At 47.0% G+C, this 7611-nt stretch overlaps 1 protein-coding gene across 1 annotated transcript in view; it reads left to right on the top strand.

Annotated features, from left to right (window-relative positions):
• The window catches only part of LOC310884114 (uncharacterized protein), an 83330-nt gene that overhangs the window by 33710 nt on the left and 42009 nt on the right, over positions 1–7611 (top strand). The window contains exon 2 of the mRNA XM_083805460.1: positions 4765–4863. The gene's annotated coding sequence lies outside the window, so the exon portion shown is untranslated. The remainder of the gene's footprint in view (positions 1–4764; positions 4864–7611) is intronic.

Here is a 7611-nt window from a genome sequence, read left to right as displayed (position 1 = left end):
TGCCGCGTTCCCTGTTGGTGCGCGGTGCTGCTAGGGGCTGGCTCCTGTGCCAAGTGTGGTGTTAGGCCATTAATCAGCGTTGTGTTAAATGTATGGGATTCAAATAGCACTACTGGAATTAATCAGTCTCTAAATGAAATTAAACCTGCTTTATTGGCTATTGAAATTAGCCCACTTTAATGGAAGGGTGATAAGTTGTTCACTGTAAAAAAGTTGTAGTCCTGAACATGGCCTTGTCCACTTTTAGTTTCTCTTAAAATCCTTTACAAACAAAATTACCTTGTACTGTGATATATTTAACTTAATTATATTTTATCTGAAATTTCAGAACATAAGTACTGAATTTACATTATCTCTCCTCTTACAAAAAAAGAATCAAAATTTAAGACAAGGATAGCTTTTCACAGACAGTAATACTTTTTGGAAGAAAAACAACTAAAAAAGCACTAGTCAAAAAACACCTGTCCCTGGTGGATACAGGTTAGAAAATTATTTCAAAGTTAAAAACAAATTATGTTCTTGCTTGCTTGACTTTTCTTATGCCAGAGTGGATTGTTGCTTGCAGTTAATGAACTTTTGAAACAAGATTGTTAAATTAAAGGTTCTGACACAGGATTTCAGCAACACCAGTGACCCTGCTAAGTCAGTATGTGTTCTGGTATCTGTGCCAGCTCTGATACTGGTTCGTTCCCATATTGGTTCCACTGTGAATCAGTTTGTATGAATAAATTTGTGATGCTAATGACATAGTGAAAAAATGTATCTTGCCTGGTTGAATCACCCTTAGGTCAGATCAAGAGCCACCTCATGGTCACATACAGACCAACGGAAACCTGGAAGAATCAAAACCAGGGGAGTTACTCTGGATTTACACCCAAGTAAATCAAAGCCGAATCTTGCCCTTATTTTTGGGGAAAACAAAACAGAAATGAGTGCTCTGAAGCACGTTCATGATACAGATTTGTTTTTCTTAACAACTGTGAAACGAACTAGCTTAGAGCTTGTGCCAAATTTGGCTGAACTGCTGCCAAGTCTAGTGTACTGATTTGTATGGCAACATTGGCAAGTGAAGCTAAGGTTTACGTTGACTGCTATATTACACATTTATACAAGATCAGGGAAGTGGTTCCAATTACCTCGTGTTCTGCTGTGTGACCACAGCCAGTCTGAGGGAACAGTCATCTTTTAATGAGCTCATAATGAAACGCTTGGGCTGAGATTTAAAAGCCATTTAAGGGGCATACAGTGTGTTATGGCCTTTTATCAAAGCTACTGTGAGCACGACATGTTAGAAACCATTTTGGTGGTGGGAATTAAGCCACTGCTTTTATGGGTAAGTATAGTCACAGCTATTTCCTGTGCATTCCAGGGTTGGAGCAGTTGGCTTGCCAATTTGCTCTTGACATATTTAGAGACGGAGAAGCCACCTCTGGACTAGTTTTTGCAAACATCATGTTCCATTATGAAAATGTTCCCAAGGCTGAGGGTGAAGAGTCTGGCTCAGAATATCTCCATCTCCAGACAGTGTGGGCCCGTGTCTGATCTCAGCTCTGCTGGGGAAAGTCTGAAGTAATTCCATTAACTTTCCGGCATGTGTTCTGGACTGGCAACAGAGTAGCTAAGGTTAAAGCCTGACCTTCAGTCTTCAGTAGGTCCGAAGTGGACTAAATTCCTGGATTTTATTTTCTTTATTTTCTAAGCAGGAAATAGTCCCACGGAGTCCTTTTATAGGATCTACTTTCTCAACAGCGAGAGTCTGGAAACTGTAAGGACGTCCACTAGCATCCAAATTCCACAATTAATGATGCATTCTCAGAGTGGAGAGGGATCACTGTAGCTGCCAACAAGGGCTGGAGATTGAGCACTTTGCAAGTGGTATAGCAGAGCAGGCTCTGAAAAGCAGCTCTAGCAATGTTTGGGCATGAAAAATGACCAAAAACGATGCTCAGTTCTGACATCAGCAAAGCTTTTAAGTCCATTCATAAATCCTGGCACTGAAGCTCATGCTTACATGCCATACTGGGCAGAGCTGGCCTGCTGAGTTTAGGCTTGGTTTAGGTAAAATCACAGCTAAAAGGCAAAGGAATGAAAATTTGGTAGAGAGCTACCTTTTGGTAGGGTCCTGGAAGGTGATGGGAAAATTCCCCCTGCTCTTTGTGAGTCTTAAACGAGACCATGGTCACTGTGTGGGCTGAGGTCTGGTGGAACTGATGGGACCACGAATAACCTCTCTGGAAGAATGCTTACACTGGAATCACGGTCCTGACACTTTGGAGCTTGAAGGGAGGATTTTTAGGTTGCTACCAAATGGTGCTTGCATTTGAGCCGAGGCAGTGTCTCTGCTAAACATCTCTCCAGAATAAAATTTTTATGACCGAGCTCTAATCTCTCAGAAAAAAAGAGTTATAGGAAAAGTGCTAAACTCCTAACACAACCCTAAATACAGACCACATTGCTTTACTAAAAAAGGAGATGGGTACCCTTTATTAACGGTAGTCATGAGCAGGCAGCGCAGATGTTATAATGCTGTGGTGTTCAGGTTGCGTTTTGCAACAGGTAGATAGATTTCCTGGCACTGAAGGTTGACAGCCTGGTTTGCAAAATTACTAAGCTGTACTCTGCTTGCTCTTACATGTACGCTGCCAGTGTTGAAAAATGGTAGATGTCAACAGGACAGGAGCTGGCCCGTTGTCTTTGTTTGCCGTGTGCGTGTCATCAGGTGTAAACGCCCATTCACATCAGCTATAAATGCCTGTTATCGTATTAGCAGCAAATAAGACACAGTAACATGGTGAAATTCTCTTATTGTAGAAAATAGGCCTGAAAGAGAGCCTGGCAGGTCATGTCTGCTCAATCAACCGACTAAAGGGAAGTTAAGAGCCTGAGTGTGCTCTCTGGGCAAAGCCTTCCCTGCCAGGGCTGGCAGCAGCGCGCTGCCTCGCTTGGGCGCTGCGGGCTGGGCATGGTGTGGCCAGCACAAAGAGCCCTCGGACCAGCCACGGGGCTGGGCTATGTGTTCAAAGGGAAGGCGACGTAGGGAGTTAGCCCTGTTTGTAGTGAGCTTTGCTACAACACATCCACTGCTGAAATCAGTGGGTGTTTGCCAGTGGTTTTGTGACAAGCCAAAACGGGTCCAGAACGAGCTTGTCCTGGGAAAGGGAAGACTGAGACAGACCCTGTCCTGAGCCCGTGGAAGTGGTGGGCTTTGTGGCGGTTTGGATGAAGCCTTCTCACAGGACAGTGCCGAAACATCCTGTGTGCATGAGGGCGAGGTGCCTTTTGCTGGCTTCATTGCCTCCATCAGTTGTGGCAGGGCTGTGATCCCGGAGCGCCTCTCATCCCGCACAAGTGGGACAGGTGCTGCAGGGGGCCGGGGCAAGCAGCGGGGCAGCAGTGGCCGCGAGCACGGCCCGACCCGACCCGATGCATGGAGCAGCAAGTGTCCTGCCTGCAGCCCTCGGCTGCTGCTCTGAGGCTGGAAGGAAAGGGGAAATGGCCAACCCCGAGTGTCCCACGGGGTAAATGGTCAGAGCTGCCTTCCCTTCCACCCCGAGCACCAGGCAGGAGTGCTGTCTTCCCAGGGTCAGAAACAAAGCCCACACCCAGCTGTCAGGGATGGGAATCTTGGAACAAATGGAATTTATTTCCAGGGGTTTACTGTGTCAGCCCACTATGAGGAGATTTTTATTGTTGGGCATCTGGATCCCTGTGGGTCTGTGCTGTCATCTGATGCAGGAAAATATCTGAAATGCAGCAAAATCTACTGATTGGGCAAGAACCATGGGAGCCGATTCATGGCATCTTTTGATTTAAATAAGCTGCTATCTGCGTATCACTTCTAAGTGTATTGCACAGGAATGCCTCAGAGGTGTTGAACCTCTGTTGCCACAGCTTACAGATGACTTTCTCAAACACCGGAGCAATCGTCTTGCTGGCTTCTTGAAGTTGATAAGTATTGACTTTATTTCTGTGCATTTGTGTTACATGTTCAAAACATAGCAAGGCTGCAGATGTGACTCAGGTCATGAGTCAAAGAAAGAGTGGGATTTTTAATTAAGTCTGCGAGTTTTCTTTAAGGCTGACAATACATCTGAGAATTTGACATTTATTTATGAATGCATTCCAGATTTGCACACTGCATATCAAAACCTAGGACAAGCCTAGCACAGGGTGGGGTAGTGTGCTGAGATACTGTATCTGACTTGCCCTCCTGCCCGCAAGTGAAATTCTTTCCATCTGAGTCCCAGCGAGGTGGTGCTGGGTGAAGCAGAGCCCTTGGCAGAGGATTGTCTTGTCCCTACTCCTGCCCTGAGCCAACCACGAGAGTTCACTTTGTTTGCATCCACTTCTGCCTCCTTGCTGGCACCCTGGCTCCCTGCGAGGGTGGTGCCTCCTATCTCCTGTTCTCACCAGGGTAGGGAACTTGCCATCCTGCTTTTCCTTTCCACTTGTGCAGTAGGAACAGGCCCCTGGGATTAAACAGGACTCCTCTCCTTCCCAGGTGGCTGTCTTCACAGCCAAGCCCCACACCATGTCCTAACACAGCACCTTTACTTCCCACATGTGTCGGTGTGATGGCCCCAGGGAACAGAAGGGGGGGGCAGATCCTGCTCCCAGGCTGGCAGCCTGACACCCTCAGCCATCCCAGGGGCTCAGGATCCCCCCGCAATCTGTACGAGGCTGTGTTGTGTCCCAGGGCAAAGCTTCTAACTGAGGTGTTGCTGATGAGTAAGCAGAAAGTAGGAATGACTCTCTTCTCCCCAGGGCGGCGCTGACAGTGCGAGCTAAGAGGAGCAGCAAACTCATCCACTCGGTTACTGGAGTGAGAGGCTTGGAGTCTGAATCCACCCGTGCTCAGGTCTGGTGAGTAAGTAGGCAGTGTTTAAAGATGGCAATCACTTTGATGGCCTTATCTGCTCTTTGAAGCCAAGGAGCCACTCCCTGCCCCGTACACACATGGTAAGCTCAATCAGATTCCTCGTATCCTCTCTGCGAAAATAAGGGGCTGAGTTGACTCAGCTGGGATTGGAGCCTGTGACTCTGAGTGTGGGTGTGCTGTGCTTTTCCCACATGCGTGCCGAGTGGCTGGCATCTGCACCAGGGGCAGCCCTGGCAGCCAAGTGTGCGGTGACCTCCATTCAGTGCAAAAGGTGGTCAGTAACTCAGGAGGATGTTTCCTCCAGATATGACGCATGGCTTTCAGATGCCCATGCTGCAGTAAGACGTTGCCCTCAAGCAGTGGGCACAGCTGGCTCAGGGGTCTCCAGCCATTCCTCGTGGGCTTCCCGCAGGTGGGACGCGGGGAAGAGACAGCTGGGCTGCAGCCAGGGGGACAGAAATGTCAGGGGCAACAAAGCAGAGCACCATTAGTTACAAAGCAACTGAAAATTTTTCTTCCCTCCCCCTCACATTTTTTAACAAGCTTCCTTTACCACTGGGAATTTCATCCTAGAGAAAGCTGGCAAAGGTCTGAGAGGCAGAGTACACCTCCACCGCACTGGGATAGGGGCTAGGAGAGGGGTTATTGTGAAAGGAAGGCCAGCAAGAGATTGCCTTGTCAGCTGAATTGATTAAGTCTTTCTAACACTTTAGTTAATGGAGCAACAGTGCTTTACAACAGCTACAGCTTGGCAGGCACTTAGGTATTTCTAAGATATTTTATTTGCCAGTAAAAAAAAATCACGTAGGACAGCGAGAGGGTTTGGTTTGTACATAAATGGGGAGAATTGGGAATTGTCAGTGAGGGAACAGCACACAGGGTGATCCATCAGCCAGTGCAGGGACAGCTTCAAATCAGTAAACATGTCATGCTAAACTCGCTGTGGCAGCGCCTGATCTCATGTTAAATGATTTAATAACAATGTTCTAGAAGTCCTAATAGCAGTAGATGGCTTTTTTTGACCCAAAGAATGTACATTACACCTTGAGGCAAAGAAAAAAAAAAGAAAAAAAAAAGAAGAGAGAAAGAGAGAGAGAAGAGAGAAAAAAAAAGTTCTGTTTGCAAATGCTGATTTGGAGCCAAAGGGTTTCACGTCAAAAGTCTCTCAGATCCCTACAGTAACTGCAAGCAACACACACAAGATCTGAGCTCAAATAATTCCGGTGTTGAAATTCAATCCATTTTGGGTCAAGAAGCCAGTGGGGAAATGTCTCTGACAAAAAGACAGGTGAAGCTAGTTTAGAGCAGATACAAAAACTGACTTGGAGCTGCAAAGCGCAGTTGTCAGAAGAGTGTTTCACTTACGAGGCTAAAATGCAATTAGGGCCTGATTCAGCTCCTGTAAGAACTGCTGGAGGCACTTCCCCGGGTGCTGGGCGTGCTGAGTCACCAGCGGCTGCTGAGTCACCAGCGGCCAGTTGCAGGCAGGGCTGTCACACGCCCCATCTGAAGGCGGCTCTGGTGCAGCTGGGAATATGAGCTTAATTTTACATACAGTGTAATTCAGTTTTTGTCGTTACCTTGCCTGCAGCAGCACTGTGCATAATAGAGTCACCTGACAACTGATGAAGTGAATGTTTTGTAAAAATACCTTCTGAAGAGACAATTGCTTTTGTCCCTAAAATACGTAGAAATTTTTTAAATGCTTCCACCTTGACTTCCTCTCCCACTTTCTGTAGCAGAAATGGGAAAAAAATGAAAGTAAAAGGAAAAAAAGCTGCTTATTCAGAACTAAAAGCGAGCTTATTGGCAGTTGCTTTTCAACACTGAATAACCAGGGAATTTCAGGGACCTGAAAATAGCCATCTTCTAGAAAAAATAAAAAGAAAAGAATTGTAAATAGGACAGAAATTCCAACCAGTCTCTGGAGAGTAGGAGAAAATTGTCAGGGCAGTCCAGAGAGGAGGAAAAGATTATTTTAGCTGAGCCATTCACTAGATGGACACTCAATTAATGCAAAACTTCTTGAGGGTGGGACCTGCCAAGAAGACCTCAGTTTCAGCAGCCCAGGAGTACACTAAGCTGGGGCATGAACCCCTCCTCTGTGCTGGTGTGATTTAATGTATGGACAGGAGGTGCTGGGCGCTTGTTTGGGTGCAGCTGGGTGCCCTGCGAGGGCTGTTTCTGAGTCCATCAACAGCAGGTGCTGCCGGTTGAGAGAAATAAATGCTAATGCAGATGACATTGAAATATCCTGGGGCCTGAAATGCCCCTGGGTGGTACCTGCTGTGACCATTCCCAGCTGTGCGAGGGGTGTGAAACAGTCAGAAATCAGCATCGTTTTGGCCAGGGTTAGGTGATAGCACAGGGTGAGCAACAGTGCAGGGTGGTGTCCAAAGTTTGGTTTAAGGAATTAAAGGGCCTGACTCTTCTAGTGCTAGAGGCCTCTGCCAGAGGAGTGTTTTTCTCCTCTTCTCTAGCTCCCAGTAAGCTCACAAAGTTCAGAGCATGTGTAAGTTCCTTTACCTGTGCAGCTTCCCCAGCCAGGACCATCAGAGATCTGCGGGACGGGCTAGAGGCAGGCGTGCTGTCACTTCCAGGCTCTGGTCGGAAGCAGCTAACCGCAGCCCTGCTCTGGAGAGCCAGCCCTGTTCTTGTTCGCTTGTAGAGGAAGTGCCAAGCAAAACAAATAGTACTTGAGGTTAAAAGGCTCAAAGTCTGTTAGCATCACA

The sequence above is a fragment of the Anser anser genome (assembly GCF_964211835.1).
Source record: "Anser anser genome assembly, chromosome: 19".
In the NCBI taxonomy this organism is placed as follows: Eukaryota; Metazoa; Chordata; class Aves; order Anseriformes; family Anatidae; genus Anser; species Anser anser.
The sequence above is the reverse complement of the archived record's forward strand: the minus strand, read 5'-3'. Positions and strand labels throughout refer to the sequence as shown.